General features: G+C 34.6%; 1 long non-coding RNA gene across 1 annotated transcript; it reads right to left on the reverse strand.

The window, feature by feature from the left end:
- Positions 1 to 497: 497 nt before the first annotated feature.
- Positions 498 to 3,520, reverse strand: LOC137003581 (uncharacterized). Its single transcript, XR_010891996.1, has 6 exons — positions 3,463 to 3,520; positions 3,129 to 3,216; positions 2,568 to 2,632; positions 2,305 to 2,458; positions 1,194 to 1,270; positions 498 to 1,043 (listed from the first exon to the last, which is right to left on the reverse strand). It is a non-coding gene; the product is annotated as an uncharacterized lncRNA (long non-coding RNA).
- Positions 3,521 to 20,368: the final 16,848 nt, after the last annotated feature.

The following is a 20,368-nucleotide window of genomic DNA, read 5'->3' on the forward strand; positions in this document are numbered from 1 at the left end:
ACAGAATCTGACTTACCCCAGAAATATGCACTCTAAAGAAAAATGGTGCTATATAGCACCAAAAATGGTTCTTTGGCTCGTAATCATAGCGGAACCTTTTTTGGTGCTATATAGCACCTATCTTTAAAGGTGCTATATGGCACCTTGTCGTATGGTGCTATATAGAACCATAAGAGGTGCCATATAGTACCAGCAGTGGTTCTTTGGCTCGTTATGATAGGGGAACCTTTTCTGGTGCTATATAGCACCTATTCTTAAAGTTTTCTAGCACATTTGTCAAATTAGAGGTGCCATATATTGTTTTTTGAGCTAGCAGGGCCTGTTATCATGCCAGGTACTACTGTAGATGAGTCAATATGCTTCTAAATTACATTTTTATGAACGATAATTAATAATTTCTTACCAAATCATGACTTCAAAGATTCAAAATCATGTACTAAATGCTTACTGAAAAACAAAATACATTACACTTTCAAAACCTTTTAATTTATTTCTTTCAGCAGCAAATAAACTCACATTATACTCCCCTTTTATACACATACAAAATAATGCAACAAGCTTGAAATATGTACATTTTTGAAGACAATAGTCCTGTTTTTACATACTGAGTTATGCTCTGAAGTCCTGCAGTTTCTTTTTTGTCCTTCGGGATTTCAAAAAAAAATATAGAAACTGGAACTTAAACCATAAGAAAGGGAGCAAGAGAGAGTATTGACTCCAAAAGTCTACTCACAGATTGAGTTGTACACTCATTTTACAGTGACAGGAAGTCCGACTGCATCCTTCAATTTCAAAACAACATACTTCAAAAAGATCAGTGTCTTTTTCAGTCCTTTAGGGCACTGGATTGGATTCGATTCCAAACGCAAAATATACACATAGGAGGAGGCCCAGTGCCATCAAGACGTCCTCACTCTACTCTGTGATTAACTGGCCATCCAACGTGAACAAAATGTGGTCATACTGCATGAGATGATCCTCCCGCAGGCTTTAGGCACTATCTTAGGTGTTGGGATGACAGGAGGGCTGGTCTGAGCATGGCCCTGGAGAAGAGGGGATAATAGCATTAACCATCTTCACATATTTATTTGAAAGGCAAACCTTATAAGCTAAATTATAACAAAATGTGCAATAAGTGTCGTGCTTTGATTAGATTGTGCTTCACACACTGTAGTCAACTGTTCATGGCTCACCTCAATGTCAAACAGCAACCCCAGGTCCACCTTGAACAGTGCAGGCAAGAGGAGAACAGCTGCTTCCAACTGTAGGCCTTTAAACAAAATAACATCATCAGGTTAACATAACACGGGGGATGCTTTTACCCAATACTTTTTTGTTTTGCTTTTTAAACATTCATTACTGTGTGTAAAGCCCAAAGTATACTTCGTATTTTATGCGTATGCTTTTTCTGAACTCAAAACAAATTAAGATCTTTTTGATGAAGTCTGAGAGGTTTCTGTTCCTCCAATGATGAGGGTGAGTAATTAATGACAGAATTTTCATTTTTGGGTAAACTAATCCTTTAAAGGTGATTACCCTTGCACAAATCTGGATATTCATACAACTTCACATTTGTACGAGACATACACTAGAGCTGCAGGATTCTGGATGAAATGAGAATCATGATTTTTTGGTTTCAAATAGAGATCGCAATTCTCCCACGATTCTAAATAGACAACTAAAAATAACATTTATTTTACTAGTTCTAGCAAAATATTAATAGCTGGACTCTAATTGCCGGAAAATGTTTAATTTGAATGAATTATTTTTAAAAAATGGTTTTGAATATATTAATGGCTCATTAATAAATACTTGTTTCACTACTGGATGAATCAGGGTTTAACCTTATCCAATCTATTGAATGAATGATTCAATGACAATGTCACTGGTTGCCACCTAGTGGCTTAACAAGGTAATTTATATACAACAGTTATTTGAAGCACCATGTTAGTTTCGATTTTCTCTATTTTGATCGCTATCTGATGTCCAGTGTTTATATCCTTTTGTCTTATTACTTATGTGATAATTTTAATATTTGTGAAAGAAATCAAATAACCAAATCCTTGAATAACTACAGTGTGGTTCAAAACTGCTGTCTCTGGATCAGTGGCAGCATGAACACTGAATGTTTTTGTCAAAGGTTTAACAGACGCAGGCGAATCATTGTCATTAATAAAGTAGGATCGCGTGGGTGTTTGAATCGAGATTGCGACCTTTCTACGATAAATTGTGCAGCTCTAACATATACATACAAAGTAAATCAAAGGGGTTTCGGACAAGCCAGGTTGATGATGTATGTCATACCTAGAAGCAGGGCACAAGCTGATGTAACTGAAGTAAGTTGATTCAAAACTTTAACTCCCTCAATGTCAGCAGATGGTTCATGAAGTTCTCCCCCTCCTTCCAAATAATGAACATTGCCATGGTGAGCTGCTCCTCAATCATCTGTCTGGTTATCCTAATAGTAAACATAAAAAAAACAAATTCGGTCACCTTTTGCTAGCATAACTACAAAATACACAAATTTAGACTTATTTTTCTGAAAATAAACCAAAATACGTTCTTACGTTCAACTCAGAAAGTACTCCTTGATGAGGTCTTCAGGACTTTATCTCAGGTGAATGTTTTCAGCCTGTGATAAAGCAATTGTGATTAATTTTCTTAATTAAAAAAAAAGCACAATAATCTGTAATAGGAAATCAAATTTTTGCAGATATGCAATAGCAAAGGACAAGAAAAAGAAAATAATTCATATTAATGACTGGCCAAATTTGCAATTAATATATTTATGGACAATACCAGCAACACTTGTGGCATTGAGGGATCAAATAAATAAATAAATAAATAAAAAGGAGCTAAAAAAAAAAAAAATCAATTCTTTATTTTTCCAATGCGTTTCAGCACACAGGCCTTCGTCAGTGCTAAAATACTACAGATTTGTAATTAAGAAATGCATCTGAATCAGTCATTGGTTTCATTTAAAATTATGAATTTATAATATATAATTATAAGTCTGAAAATAAGACATGCATCAATTAATAAATTAGCTTTACACCCTAATATATTTAATCATTCTTGATTAAAGGGATATTTCACGAAAAATGAAAGCTAGCTGTTAATTTACTTACCATCAGGCCATCCAAGTTGACTTTTTTTCTTCAGTAGAACAGTAAAGATTTTTAGCTGGAACTGTGATTAATTTAATGTCAATGGCTACTGTCAAAAAAAAAAAAAAAAAAAATTAAAACAAAACAACAAGAAAAAAAGTCGCATGCATTTGAGATGGCATAAGAGGGAGTTGATGAATGTTTTGGAATGGATAATTCTTAGTCTAAAGTTTGTTAATGAGGATGACATTCAAGTCAATAGACCACATTAGATGGATTTTATTCAAACATGTCCAACATTGGTAATTCATATTATCTATTAACAATTATAGCCGTTTTTATAGAAATTACTTACCATGTAAAGTTATTGCAAAGTGTCCTTAGTCGTCAAACATTGAGGAGCTTTAGATCCTACAAGGGGGTGGGGAATCAGTCTTTATAAATGGAAAAAAAAAACTTGTTTGCTGCAGTGCAAGTAATTAATTAATAGTGTAAATACTCAGCCATTTCATTCTACAAAAAAAAACACCTCGCGCTAGTCAAATGAAGTAACGTTAAGCCTTAAATATGTCTTTACTCACACACTTTCTTCGTCATTTTGGTCGAACAAATCAGAGCTAACGTGAAAAAGACAAATAAAAGAACTGACAAACATTACTTTAAAAACCTAAACTCAATAATTGTAATGCGAGGATCCCCTCAGCCTCGACTCGAGCGTCTCTCCCGCTCCCCACGCACTTCCTGCCCGCATCATTTCAAATAGCACGCGCTGCTTACACGGTAAAGGAGACGTTTCTTTTAAAAATTATTTAGAGACATATTTACATGGTCCAAACACTACAACAATACATTTCTATAGAATAAAACGAGTAATGCAACATCTTGTATATAATAGAAATATTCAATTAGCGCTAACCTTTATAACGTTACTGCAGGCCGCGAAAATTCAAAAATTCGGTTAGTTACGATTTCGTTAGTATTCATGTTCACAAACAACGCTAATTAACTCTAAACCGCTAAAACACATGTTCAACCTTTGCATTTTCGAGTATATTAATTAAAACATTTCCAACCTACCTTATTTCATCCGAGTCCAGGGGAAAGAAAATGGCGGCCGAGAAGAAAACTCCAGAAAGTCACTTGAGTCATGACGTCAGAAAAAAAAAACCGTCTGTCACGGGGTCCTTAAAGAGAAATTATCCTTTGGCCGAAAGTGAGATATTTGAGCAGTTGAGTGTAGCCTACTATAATATTGAGAGCAATTCGCAGAAAGACGAAGTAATCAGACTCAAATAGTTATAGCAATCCAACTTACACCCTTATTCACTAACAGTGTAGAGGGGCTTGGGGACAAAAAGGTTGAGAACCAGGTTATGTTTAGAAAATACACTGTAATTTAATGTTGTTTTTAATCCTTTCCCCAACTAAACTAAGAGAATAAGAGAGTTAGAGAACCTTTAAAGAACTATACAGAGGCTTAACAGGTTCTTTGTATGGCAGTGGTGCTATATAGCACCTTAACCACAGCAAGGAACCGCTGAAGAACCACTGAAGAACCGCTGAAGAACCATACAGGTGCTTTACTGGTTCTTTATAAGGTAGCGGTGCTATATAGCACCTTAACCACCGCAAAGAACCGCTGAAGAACCGCTGAAGAACCATTTTTTTTTAGAGTGTGTGATCAAGAAGACTACAATTCTTTGCCAGTTTGCCATCACAGAAATTGATAATAATACTTTAGATAAAATGAACTTGTTGAAATCTACAGCAGACTCTTGTTTCAGCCTCTCTTTGATAAAGTTGTACTAACACTGTCACATATCAGAGACCTGCAGGAGGAGTCTGACTGAACCACAGTTCCTCAATACTGAACGTCTCCTCCTCCTCAAGCATTCATTATGGTTATGTATTTGTCATCAATGTCAGAGAAATGTGTTTTTGTGTGAGTGTTGAGTGTGTTTGAGTCACAGTGGGCTTCAGAGCACAGTAATACACAGCAGAGTCAGACACACACACATCCTGGATCATCAGAGGAACTGATCCTAATGTGGAATCCAGTTTTGCATGAAATCTCTCCTCAAATTCAGGCTCTGTCTTTCCTTTCCCAATGGAAAAGTCACTCAGAATGAATGTTGGTGATCTGTTTGTAAGCTGTTTGTACCAGAAGAGATAAGCATTTACAGAGCTCATGAGGGTATAATTACACAATAAAGTCACTTGATTTCCCTCAGCAGAAGTCTCTTCTCTTGAAGGCTGATCAACACTGTCCTGTCCCCAGCACACTGGAAGAGATGGACATGAATTAACAATCATTTACAGATACTCAAATAAATAAAGTGTAAATGACGAAAGACTGTTCTTACCTAAATCATGTGCCGTGAAGAAAAGAGCAATAATCAGCCATTTTGTCATTGTTGCTCTGAGTTGAAGAGAGTGAGAGAAAAACAACTAATGTGAGTCTCTCCTTATGGTGAATCTCTCTTTAGCTTCTCTTGATTATTTTCAGCAACTGCACAAGAATTTAAGGGATGCTTCCCCCTGCTGGTGAATTTAGTGTATTAACCACCTCGTTTTTGAGTTCATTTTCATAGTTATATTTGTCAAGCTGTGATGTACTACATTTAGCAGATGCTTTTCTCCAAAGCGACTTACAAATGAGAGTAGCAGAAGCAATCAAATCAACATGAGTACAACAGTATGTAATTGCCATGACCAGTCATAGTTTCATCAGCAAAGTGCTCACAGTTTTTTTTTGTTTTTTTGTGTGTGTGTGTGTACTAAAGTCATTTGGGATGATTTAGTATGTTTTTTGTCTGTTATTTTGATCCCTTCCATTTTTCTTTCAATTGCCTTTATAACTTGAACTAAATGTCATTTGTAACCACACACAGGTGTTTCCACTGGTGTAATAATATTGTGTGAATTATAGATTGTGGGTTTGATGTGGCTTGAAATCAAAGTGGAAAATGAATTTGAGTTTTTGTACAGCTTCACATAGACTTTGTATCACTGGGCTCCATAGAGCACAATAATAGAGAGCTGAATCTGACAGAGTCACACTGTTAATAATGAGTTCAGTGGATGTTTGAGATGTAGTCAACTGAAAGCGAGGATCAGAGGGGTCTCCAGTATTACTATTATGAGCATTTTTCCACATTAAATACTGAGGCTCTCCATTAGGATACTGTCTGTACCAGTGAAGATGAACAACACTGCCATCTGTTTCATATGAGCAGCTGAGGGTCACAGTCTCGTCTTCCTTATTTATAATGTTAGTTTCTTTATTTGGCCCAATCTTGTCTGCAGTCATCACACCTAAAACAAAGAAATAAGAAAATTACTGACTCAAGTTGCACACAATCATTTCTTACACTGTTTTTCTGCATCACTAGAATGAATAAAATGAATCATTTTGTACCTGAAGTCAGAAATAAAATCAGAAACAGGTGTTTTTCCATGTTTCTACAGATCTGTTCATGTTCTCTGTGCTCCGATGCTAATGCTTTAGTTCAGAGCTCACAGAAGAGGTGTGTCTTCAGTGTCTTCATCTTTGCTTCAGATGCAGGTGATTGGTTGGAAGTGACAGTTTTGAACACAAGAACAAGAGCCTTGAAAGAAAGAAATCAGAGAGTGTGTGATGGGGACCTATATGTGCTGCTTAAAAACCAAATACACAAACACATTCTGGATCATATTGAACTGCTCTCTGTTAAAACTGAAGAAATAATGAAAACAATTTAAATACTGTAGATCTGCTCTGCTTGAGTCGAACTGCACAAAAAGCACATTATTTATTGTTTATTTCTGATAGGATTCTCACTTCATGAAATATGATTTTATAATATGTTTCTAATGGTTTAGTGTTGCTTTGGCAAAGTTGGAGAGTTTTTATTTATTTTGCATGTTTTTGTGTGAGTGTTGAGTGTGTTTGAGTCACAGTGGGTTTCAGAGCACAGTAATACACAGCAGAGTCAGACACACACACATCCTGGATCATCAGAGGAACTGATCTTGATGTGGAGTTCAATGTTGCAGAAAATCTCTCTTTAAATTCATCCTCAGTATTTCCTTTCCCAAAGGAAAATTCACTCAGAATAAATGTTGGTGATTTGTTTGGTAGCTGTTTGTACCAGAAGAGATACACATCTGCATTTGAAGCTTTGGTAGTGTAATTACATGATAAAGTTATTTGATCCTCTTCATTTACAGTCATTTCTCTTGAAGGCTGTTCAACTCTGTCTTGCCCCCAGCACACTGAAAAATAGATTTAACTATTACTCATTTACATATATTAATTAACTCACATATAAACTAAAATAATTAAGTGTAAATTATGTTCTTTCTTACCAAAATTCTGTGCTGTGAGGAAAAGAGTACTAATCACCCATTTTTCCATTGTTGAGATAAAGATAATAATATTTTAACATGTATTCTGTCTCTCTGTCTTAGATCTGACTGAAGCTCTGTTTCATCTGTGCTTCTCTTCTCTAGATATTTCAAGTCAAGTCCTCACATGACTCGTGTCTCTTTGAGGAATGCTGCCTCCCTGTGGTGAATTTTACGGTGGCCGAGAGAGCTCAACGCGCTGCAAATAAAGAAAACATCTTCATCAGTTTGACAACACATGCGCTGCAAACTCCACAACACTTACAAATAGTGAAACGCGCTGCAAATTATTTGCAGCGTGTTTCACTATTTGTAAGTGTTGTGGAGTTTGCAGCGCGTGTGTTGTCAAACTGATGAAGATGTTTTCTCATTTGCAGCGCGTTGAGCTCTCTCGGCCACTGTAGAATTTGGGTATTTATAACATTTTATGTAAGTGACTTACAAATATGAAATAAAATCTGAAGCAATACAGTAACACAATACACCTATCATGCAGAACGTGATTATCAGATTTCTGCAAACACCCTGTAGACACGCTCCCGGAGGAGGTGTGTTGTTTTTGGAGATTGCCCTGTTAAACGAAAATTAAGGACTGAGTTTAAATTAACAACAGTAATGAAAATATATTACATATTATATACCAGACTATATATATATAGTATGATAATTAAGTTTAAAATAGGTTACAATAAAAGACAAAATTAAAAACCTAACTTGGCAATATTTTCAACATTGTGAATACTCACACATAGTTTTTGTGTGAGTGTTGAGTGTGTTTGAGTCACAGTGGGCCTCAGAGCACAGTAATACACAGCAGAGTCAGACACACACACATCCTGGATCATCAGTGGAAATGATCTTGTTAATGTGTTTAGACTTGCGTTAAATCTCTTCTTGAACTCTTCATCATTATCTCCATAAGCACCGACTCTGTTCAGCATGTATTTTGGGACTCCATTCACTTTTTGCTGGTACCAGAAGAGAGTTTGGGATGGATCGCTGGTTGTATATGTACAATTGATTGTTAAAGCTGCACCTTCAACAGCAGTTTGAACTCTCATATTCTGCTGGACGGCATCCTCAGATTTACACCCTGAAATTTAGAAAAACATTTACCAATTTAATTCATTCAATCATTTATTCTCAAATTAAATATGTTTAAATATCTACTTACCCAAGAAATATGAGATAAACAACACAAAATATTTTTTCATCATAATACTGTAATTGTGCTGTATGAATTAAACTAAACTGAATGAACAGCAGTTTTAACCCCCTTGCTGCTTCAGACTCTCTTTGCTAAAGTTACACTGAAGACATTTACAAACACCTGGAGGAGGAGACAGACTACCACAGTATCTGAATGCAGAGAGCATGAAGGATTTGTGATTCATTCATGCGTGTCATGGTATTGAAGATTTCACATAAAGTTTGATTGAATATATTTTAATCTTCTTTCATTTCTCAATTATATGGAAAAAGTGCAGATTAATTAAACAGATAAAATTAAAAATATGGAATAAAGTTGTTAGTTGAATTGGTTAAAGGGATAGTTCAGTTTTGTCATTTATTTGCCTCATGTTTGTTCCAAACCGGCATGACTTTCTTTCCTCTGTTTAACATGAAAGGATATTTTGAGAAATGTCTCAGTGTTTTTTGTCCATAATGGAAGTGAATGGGAACCGAAACTGTTTGGGTACCAATATATTTCAAAATATCTTATTTTGTGTTCTGCAGAAGAAAGTAATTCATGTAGGTTTAGGACATGATGAGGGTGAGTAAATCATGGGAGAATTTTCATTTTGGTGTGAACTGCCCTTTAATATCATGCTTATGAAACTATTTTTACATTGTAATGTATTCTCTCTTTTTAATATTTATTGTATTTGGTGTTAGTGGATGTAATATGATGGCAGGAGCTGTTTTGATCTCAGTGATCTGTTGTCACAGCTGCTTCAGATCACAGTACAGAAGAGTCAGATACACACACATCCTGATCATCAGAGAAACTGATCTTGATGTGGAACATACGATGGATTGGCCCTATTTTACAGTTGAGAATGAGAGTATAATTCAGTTTTGATTATCTACATCACCGTATGGAGTTATGCTCAGGAAAATCTTTAAAACATGACATAAACAAACTGCGTTCACCTTATTTTTAACATAAAAAATGTGGGTACAGCCATTTGTAACTTGAATGTGTCGGGTTTCCGGTCTCATCCTCTTTGCAAAATAAGTTGGATAAACATCCCATACAACATGTTCTTCTAGTGTGATGTCATATCCTCTCTTCTCCACTCTCTTCATTACTCCATGAATTGTTCAACAGGTTTTACCACATACAGTCACAGTGGTTTAGAAATATAAATGTGGCGTGATTAACATTTGATAACTGGCTTTTAAAGCAAGAATTTGAGATGTGAGTTTTTGTAAAGCTTCTCAGGCACTTTGTATCACTGGGTGTCAACACAATAATAGAGAGCTGAATCTGACAGAGTCACACTGTTAATAGTGAGTTCAGTGGATGATTGAGATGAAGTTGGCTGAAACCGCTGCTCTGTTTTATGCTCTCCTCCATATGATCGAGCACCTTTCCACAGTAAATATTCTGGTTCTCTGTTTGGATACTGTCTGTACCAGTAAAGATAAATATTATTGCTACTTGTATCATATGAGCATCTCAGTGTCACAGACTCTCCTTCTCTAATGATCACATTAGTGTCCTTGTCATTTGGTCCAATGCTGTCAGCAAACACACCTGCAATCAAATGTAGCAATTTCACATTAAACATCAACATCAAAACATCGTAAAACACCATTTGATATTTAAAGCATAAAATATATTCACCTGAAATAATGAGAATCACTATCAGACAGACCTCCATGTTAATACCTTAGATTAAAGATGTTTTTAATTGGGTTTTAATCACAGCTTTCACAGTTTTGCTATTTATCATTTTTGAGATTCAAACATATGCACAGCTATAAACTTTTGATACATTAAATCAATGACGTAGATGATGCATGGATTTATTCTGCAGTGGGAGGGGCTCTGCTGTTTATGAATAGTGTGGGTGTGGTCAGTGACATCACAGCCAATCCTCTATCCCTTTTTCTTTCATAATGTAAATATACAGAGGAACATGCATCTCAATTTAACTGAAGTGAATTACTGTAAATGTAATCAATACTTATCAACCTTTTAATAAGTTGACTTTTATGTAATATTCTTACTGAGGCTCTTAAAATAATCTACAAGGCAAATTATCTTCTGATTTTTAATAAAAATCATTGTTCTTCCTTACAGTTCATATTAAATTAATTCATAATTTGAAACAGCTTCTAGTTTATGATTCCCATTTATTTTTGAATATAATAAGATTTTTTGCCTGATTATAATTTAAACTTTAAACAAAAGTAAAGGTTTCACTTTTTTTTTTTTTTTTTTATAAAATGTCTTTTTTTTTTTTTTTTTTTTTGCTGTAAAACATGTACAGCAACTTGTTCTAGTTCATGATCATATCACCCCTCTGCTCTGGCAGGTGTCTCCACATTCTGTTATTTACAGTCTCAGTGGTACATGTGGTATTATACACATTTGATTACTGACTTTCAAAGCAAGAACTGTGTGTGTGAGTTTTTGTAAAGCCTCTCAGGCACTTTGTATCACTGGGCTTCAACTCTTAGAGCACAATAATAGAGAGCTGAATCTGACAGAGTCACACTGTCAATAATGAGTTCAGTTGATGATTGAGATGTAGTCGACTGAAACCGACGGTCTGGTATATTATCAAGACTGCTGTATGATCGAGCACCTTTATACAGCAAATATTCTGGTTCTCTGTTTGGATACTGTCTGTACCAGTAAAGATAGACATAACTGCTGCTAGCATCATATGAGCATCTCAGTGTCACAGACTCTCCTTCTCTAATGATCATATTAGTGTCCTTGTCAACTGGACCAATACTATCAGCAAATGCACCTGCAATACAATTTGAGAAATCACAATAGAGCATTAAATCATCAGACAGTTTCTCTTGCCAAAAACACCAGGAGATTTTAAAAGTGTAAATTATATCCACCTGAAACTGTAATGGCAATCACTAGTAGATATCTGTCCATGTTGACATTTAACAGGTGTTGATAATGGTTTGAGGTTAGCTGTGTATCTTTCTTTAAGGTTTATACATGTGCACTAAACTAAATGTGATAAATGATTTAAAAAAAAAACAAAAACAAAAAAAAACCATTGAATAGATAAATGACTGCAGTGGGAGGGGCTCTGAGGAGGAGTCTGACTGAACCACAGTTCCTCAATACTGAACGTCTCCTCCTCCTTAAGGAGTCTGGATGTACATTTAATGTTTTTCAATGTTCTGATGTTTGTTTTATCAATCTCTTCAAATACATTGATTCAAGCACTGACCCCCTTTTTTCTTTGATGAACTAAACTAATGCTAGAAGATCATTTGACATGATTGTACTTGGGGATATTATTAGAAGAAGCTTTTAAAAAATTAAGAGACTTTTACCATTAAATGATTGTATATTTTATGTTGTTATTCTCAACTACTATATTATTTTATTATTATTTGATTCATTATAGTTATGCATTTTTATCAACGTCAGAGAGTAGTTTTTGTGTGAGTGTTGAGTGTGTTTGAGTCACAGTGGGCTTCAGAGCACAGTAATACACAGCAGAGTCAGACACACACACATCCTGGATTGTTAGTGGAACTGATCCTAATGTGGAATCCAGTTCTGCATGAAATCTCTCCTCAAATTCAGACTCTGTCTTTCCTTTCCCAATGGAAAATTCACTCAGAATGAATGTTGGTGATCTGTTTGGAAGCTGTTTGTACCAGAAGAGATAAGCATTTACAGAGCTCATGAGGGTATAATTACACAATAAAGTCACTTGATTTCCCTCAGCAGAAGTCTCTTCTCTTGAAGGCTGATCAACACTGTCCTGTCCCCAGCACACTGGAAGAGATGGACATGAATTAACAATCATTTACAGATACTCAAATAAATAAAGTGTAAATGACGAAAGACTGTTCTTACCTAAATCATGTGCCGTGAAGAAAAGAGCAATAATCAGCCATTTTGTCATTGTTGCTCTGAGTTGAAGAGAGTGAGAGAAAAACAACTAATGTGAGTCTCTCCTTATGGTGAATCTCTCTTTAGCTTCTCTTGATTATTTTCAGCAACTGCACAAGAATTTAAGGGATGCTTCCCCCTGCTGGTGAATTTAGTGTATTAACCACCTCGTTTTTGAAATTCATTTTTAATTTTTGAATATTTAATTATATAAACCATGGAGTGAAATGTCCTATGACTGGTTGTGTAAAATAATATTACATATAGGGTTCAGCCTTATATATAATATTTGAGGAATGATACATTCTTCTTAATAGATTTTCTGAGCATCAACATTACATATTTTCATGCTACCAGCATCTAAATCATGTTTATTAATATATATTTGTTATTTAATTTTTAAAATATGTATGTTGTATTGTTTGTGATATATGTCCACATCTATTATGATTAACGATTTTGCATATTAATAACAATCAACAAAATTTTATAATGTGATATAATTCACCAACAGTGTAACTAAAGTCAGAATCGATTAATCAGATTAAATCAGAAGTGAAATGACATTTATTGGATTGATCAGACTCTTTCAGGCAGACTCAAGCAGAGGAGATATCAGATGATAATGTAATGTTTAATCACATTTATCAAGCTGTGATGTACTAGAGTCATGTGGGATGATCTTATTAGTCTGTTATTTTGATCCCTTCCATCTTTCTTTCAATTGCCTTTATAACTTGAAATAAATGTCATTTGTAACCACACACAGGTGTTTCCACTGGTGTAATTATATTCTGTGAATTATAGATTGTGGGTTTGATGTGGCTTGAAATCAAAGTGAAAAATGAATTTGAGTTTTTGTACAGCTTCACATAGACTTTGTGGTAACACTTTACATTAAGGTTCCCTTTGTAAAGGGTTTATAAAGGTGTTTGTTAATGAGTAATAAGTCATTTACAAATGCATTATAAATCATTAATAATGCAGTTATAACTGCATGAATAAAAAGGCGACTTTAATGCAATACCTGCCAAATAGTGAGCCGTTTTTAACTCACATGTTATAAATGCTTAATAAATGTATTTATTAACATATTTAACTCAAAACCAGATTTCTGGTTTATTTTATGATGCAGCAAAAATTGACTATCATAATTAGACTGAAGGTTGTTGTATTTGTGCTTTCTTATTAATATCTCATGACTGCCACTTGTCTTACTATGTTGCTTACCAGAAGTTTTTGTCTTACCCATGATACTCTCCAAAAAGGTCATGATGCCTCTCCACAGCAGTGTATAAAAACAAAATTATTGTTTTTTAAAGACAAAATTCCAACTTTATTTTGAAAATAAAACAAAAGATAATAACCATAACTTGATTAGATATTAAAGTCTGTGTGAACCGGAAGTTGCAAACGACTCTTCTCCAGTGTTGTGACGTATTTCCAAGTGAAACAGAATATTGAATAGAGGGCAGAGTTTTACTTTAGTGCTCCTCCTTTCCATCTCTCGCACTCCTCCTCTCCATATCTCACTCATAGCAGACGAACGGTTGCAGAAGAGTGCTTTACACGTTTTCAACCCAAGCCGTCAAACTGACGTTATCAGAGAAGGAACGCCATTCCAGACCAGAAGTAACTTTTCAGATTTTGATTAAAGATTACTGCGGCAAACAAGTTTTTTCTGTGTTTTAACTTGCACAGATTCATTGTTCACCACAAGACCCGTAATATGACCAGTAATAATATTAATGTAAAGTGAAAACCTGTGAACCATTTATTAATGAGTTATGAACATTAACAACCTATGAAAAGGAACCTTAATGTAAAGTGGAAACCTGTTAACCATTTATTAATCAGTTATGAACATTAACAACCTATGAAAAGGAACCTTAATGTAAAGTGGAAACCTGTGAACCATTTATTAATGAGTTATGAACATTAACAACCTATGAAAAGGAACCTTAATGTAAAGTGGAAACCTGTTAACCATTTATTAATCAGTTATGAACATTAACAACCTATGAAAAGAAACCTTAATGTAAAGTGGAACTCATTTAATGAGTTATAAACATTAATTACCTATTAAAGTGAACCTTAATGTAGTGTGAACACACGTTAATCATGTATTAATGAGTTATGAACATTAACAACCTATGAAAAGGAACCTTAATGTAAAGTGGAAACCCGTGAACCATTTATTAATCAGTTATGAACATTAACAACCTATGAAAAGGAACCTTAATGTAAAGTGGAAACCTGTTAACCATTTATTAATGAGTTATGAACATTAACAACCTATGAAAAGAAACCTTAATGTAAAGTGGAACTCATTTAGTGAGTTATAAACATTAATTACCTATTAAAGTGAACCTTAATGTAGTGTGAACACACGTTAATCATGTATTTATTAATTATTAATGTACACAGAAGATAATATCTTTTTCAGATTAAATATTTTATTTTTGATGAATGTCTCAGTAAACACAACTTTAAAATTGAAAAAAATAAAAAATCTTTTACAGCACAAAGTTACAGAGCATGACTTCTCATGAAAAGTGGCTTATGCAGGTAAACTTAAATTAAAACATTCAGAGAAACAATCAAGTATTCAGAAAAGATAATAAACATCACACCTATAAGCCAAACATATTTGATACAAGCTGAATAAAGGCACCTAAATATGTATTTTTTTTAATTAACAGTTGTGTAAACCATTAAATCAATGACCTAATGCACCATTACAGAACATTAGCAGCATATTAATATGCATTTAATAGATATTTCTGATATGATAAAGGCCACTGTAACTTGAGTACGTTATTTGGCTTTGGTCATCCGTACAGTACATGCGCGGGTGCGCCGGAGCGGTTATTTGTTTAAGATAACTACAAACTAACACAGCGATTACTAATATAATATAAACACTAGAAAAACAAAGTCTGCGATTTCACCTCAGTTAGCTTACCCATCAAATCAGTAAACACAAATTCCCTTCAACGCATGTTGGAACAGTACTGTGTAACTTCTTCTCAAAAGTGGCAAGGCTTTATTGAATGCTCACTAGCGCCAACTCCTGTCACACGCCAGAATCAACACGCATAGTGATGAGAACCCGAAAGAGAATAATAAAGTATATAGCCTACTACTACTGCGTATAATAATAATAATAATAATAATAATAATAATTATAAATAGAAGAAGAATGCATTGCTCATTATACATTATTGTCACATTTGGTGTAAAGAGCAGTCAGGGAGCAGGATTCAGATGAAGCATTTTTTTTTATTATGAAGAAAGTTATAGAAAACTAGACATGACAATAATATATTAGGCTATACTAATATATACTCTTTATATATACTCTTTATATACTTATATACTCTGTATACTTATATACTCTTTCAGGGTTACATCACTAAGCATGCGTGTTCTGGCGTGTGACAGGAGTTGGCGCTAGTGAGCATCCAATAAAGCCTTGCCACTATCATGAGAAGAAGTCATGCAGTTACCAGGGCATGCTCTAAAGTAAAATTTGTGTTTAAAGTTACTGATTTGATGGGTAAGCTAACTGAAGTGACATTGCAGACTATGTTTTTCAAGTGTTTATATTATAATCGCTGTGTTAGTTTGTATATTATATGTTTATTCGCGGTGTTAGCTTTTTATATTAAATAAATAACCGCTCTGGCACTCCCAAAAAATTACAGTATCCTTTATCATGATATCAAGAATAATTATTAATTGCTTATTAATATTTCAACAATAAAATATGTCACCAGGAAAAAAACAAAAGAGATCTGCATCTGCTTTAATAAACACGATGCACACTACATTAAGGTTCACACAGGTTATTAATATTCGTAACTCATTAATAAATGGTTCACAGGTTTTCACTTTACATTAAGGTTCCTTTTCATAGGTTGTTAATGTTCATAACTCATTAATAAATGGTTCACAGGTTTTCACTTTACATTAAGGTTCCTTTTCATAGGTTGTTAATGTTCATAACTCATTAATAAATGGTTAACAGGTTTCCACTTTACATTAAGGTTCCTTTTCATAGGTTGTTAATGTTCATAACTCATTAATAAATGGTTAACAGGTTTTCACTTTACATTAAGGTTCCTTTTCATAGGTTGTTAATGTTCATAACTCATTAATAAATGGTTAACAGGTTTCCACTTTACATTAAGGTTTCTTTTCATAGGTTGTTAATGTTCATAACTCATTAATAAATGGTTAACAGGTTTTCACTTTACATTAAGGTTCCTTTTCATAGGTTGTTAATGTTCATAACTCATTAATAAATGGTTAACAGGTTTCCACTTTACATTAAGGTTCCTTTTCATAGGTTGTTAATGTTCATAACTCATTAATAAATGGTTCACGGGTTTCCACTTTACATTAATGTTCCCTTTCATAGGTTGTTAATGTTCATAACTCATTAATAAATGGTTCACAGGTTTTCACTTTACATTAATATTATTACTGGTCATATTACGGGTCTTGTGGTGAACAATGAATCCGTGCAAGTTAAAACACAGAAAAAACTTGTTTGCCGCAGTAATCTTTAATCAAAATCTGAAAAGTTACTTCTGGTCTGGAATGGCGTTCCTTCTCTGATAACGTCAGTTTGACGGCTTGGGTTGAAAACGTGTAAAGCACTCTTCTGCAACCGTTCGTCTGCTATGAGTGAGATATGGAGAGGAGGAGTGCGAGAGATGGAAAGGAGGAGCACTAAAGTAAAACTCTGCCCTCTATTCAATATTCTGTTTCACTTGGAAATACGTCACAACACTGGAGAAGAGTCGTTTGCAACTTCCGGTTCACACAGACTTTAATATCTAATCAAGTTATGGTTATTATCTTTTGTTTTATTTTCAAAATAAAGTTGGAATTTTGTCTTTAAAAAAACAATAATTTTGTTTTTATACACTGCTGTGGAGAGGCATCATGACCTTTTTGGAGAGTATCATGGGTAAGACAAAAACTTCTGGTAAGCAACATAGTAAGACAAGTGGCAGTCATGAGATATTAATAAGAAAGCACAAATACAACAACCTTCAGTCTAATTATGATAGTCAATTTTTGCTGCATCATAAAATAAACCAGAAATCTGGTTTTGAGTTAAATATGTTAATAAATACATTTATTAAGCATTTATAACATGTGAGTTAAAAACGGCTCACTATTTGGCAGGTATTGCATTAAAGTCGCCTTTTTATTCATGCAGTTATAACTGCATTATTAATGATTTATAATGCATTTGTAAATGACTTATTACTCATTAACAAACACCTTTATAAACCCTTTACAAAGGGAACCTTAATGTAAAGTGTTACCGACTTTGTATCACTGGGCTCCAACTCTTAGAGCACAATAATAGAGAGCTGAATCTGACAGAGTCACACCATTAATCTTGAGTTCAGTGGATGTTTGAGATGTAGTCGACTGAAAGCGAGGATCAGAGGGGTTCCCAGTATCACTATATGTACGAGCATTTTTCCATATTAAATACTGAGGCTCTCCATTAAGATACTGTCTGTACCAGTAAAGTCTAACAACACTGCTGTCTGTTTCATATGAGCAGCTGAGGGTCACAGTCTCGTCTTCCTTCTTGATAATGTTAGTTTCTTTATTTGGCCCAATCTTGTCTGCAGTCATCACACCTAAAACAAAGAAATAAGAAAATTACTGAGTCAAGTTGCACACAATCATTTCTTACACTGTTTTTCTGCATCACTAGAATGAATAAAGTGAATCATTTTGTACCTGAAGTCAGAAATAAAATCAGAAACAGGTGTTTTTCCATGTTTCTACAGATCTGTTCATGTTCTCTGTGCTCCGATGCGAATGCTTTAGTTCAGAGCTCACAGAAGAGGTGTGTCTTCAGTGTCTTCATCTTTGCTTCAGATGCAGGTGATTGGTTGGAAGTGACAGTTTTGAACACAAGAACAAGAGCCTTGAAAGAAAGAAATCAGAGAGTGTCCCTGCGTTACAATGTCCATACTATCCATCCTAAATAGTATGTGAGATTAAAATAAGTGTGTCCCAAAGCATAGTATGTTGAAAAGAGTATGCAAAAAGTCCCCGGATGGTCTACTATTTCCGGTAGATTTTCGAAGTGTGGATCCGTGCACACTATAAAGGCTAATATTGCCCACAACCCATTGCGCATTGGACGAGGATTCAGTTCTGAACTACAAACACGAGTAAAAAGTGTTAAAAAACTACAAAACATGGCGGATACGCGCGATCGACGCTGAGAGATTTGAGTGACTAATAATCAGTTTAACCTGATAGAAAATATATATTTAATGTTACCCGTGTTATTTTTCATCTGCAAATACCAATGTGGACTTTTATAAAGATCCGAATGGCCATTAACTTTTAAATGCATCATTATGCATTAATATGAGGACAGTTCTCCACATGAAAGACCCGCGACTGCAGATCAACGTGCTGTATTTCTGTCCGATACGGTAGGATATTAACTAAATGAAATGTGGAGGATGTAAGATGATTGACAGGCCAGTTTACGGTGACAGGATGCGACAGAGAGAATTGACGCGATTGTATGACGTGTTAGTATGTCCCAAAGCTTGTCTACTCTTTTGCTACACACTCAAAAGTAAGTACTTTTTGTTCACAGAAAGAGTACATACTTTTAGGGCGTAGTATAAGTAGGCGAATTGGAACGCAGCATGTGTGATGGGGACCTATATGTGCTGCTTAAAAACCAAATACACAAACACATTCTGGATCATATTGAACTGCTCTCTGTTAAAACTGAAGAAATAATGAAAACAATTTAAATACTGTAGATCTGCTCTGCTTGAGTCGAACTGCACAAAAAGCACATTATTTATTGTTTATTACTGATAGGATTCTCACTTCATGAAATATGATTTTATAATATGTTCCTAATGGTTTAGTGTTGCTTTGGCAAAGTTGGAGAGTTTTTATTTATTTAGCATGTTTTTGTGTGAGTGTTGAGTGTGTTTGAGTCACAGTGGGCTTCAGAGCACAGTAATACACAGCAGAGTCAGACACACACACATCCTGGATCATCAGAGGAACTGATCTTGATGTGGAGTTCAATGTTGCAGAAAATCTCTCTTTAAATTCATCCTCAGTAGGTCCTTTCCCAAAGGAAAATTCACTCAGAATAAATGTTGGTGATTTGTTTGGTAGCTGTTTGTACCAGAAGAGATACACATCTGCATTTGAAGCTTTGGTAGTGTAATTACACGTTAAAGTTATTTGATCCTCTTCATTTGCAGTAATTTCTCTGTAAGGCTGTTCAACTCTGTCTTGCCCCCAGCACACTGAAAAATAGATTTAACTATTACTCATTTACATATATTAATTAACTCACATAAAGTAAAACAAGTGTAAATTATGTTCTTTCTTACCAAAATTCTGTGCTGTGAGGAAAACAATACTAATCACCCATTTTTCCATTGTTGAGATAAAGATATTAATATTTTAACATGTATTCAGTCTCTCTGTCTTAGATCTGACTGTAGCTCTGTTTCATCTGTGCTTCTCTTCTCTAGATATTTCAAGTCAAGTCCTCACATGTTTCTTTGAGGAATGCTGCCTCCCTGTGGTGAATTTGGGTATTTCTAACATTTTATGTAAGTGACTTACAAATATGAAATAAAATCTGAAGCAGTACACCAATACAGTAACACAATACACCTATCATGCAGAACGTAATTATCAGATTTCTGCAAACACCCTGCAGACACCCTGTAGAGGAGGTGTG

Source organism: Chanodichthys erythropterus, chromosome 16, assembly GCF_024489055.1.
Source record: "Chanodichthys erythropterus isolate Z2021 chromosome 16, ASM2448905v1, whole genome shotgun sequence".
NCBI classification, from domain to species: Eukaryota; Metazoa; Chordata; class Actinopteri; order Cypriniformes; family Xenocyprididae; genus Chanodichthys; species Chanodichthys erythropterus.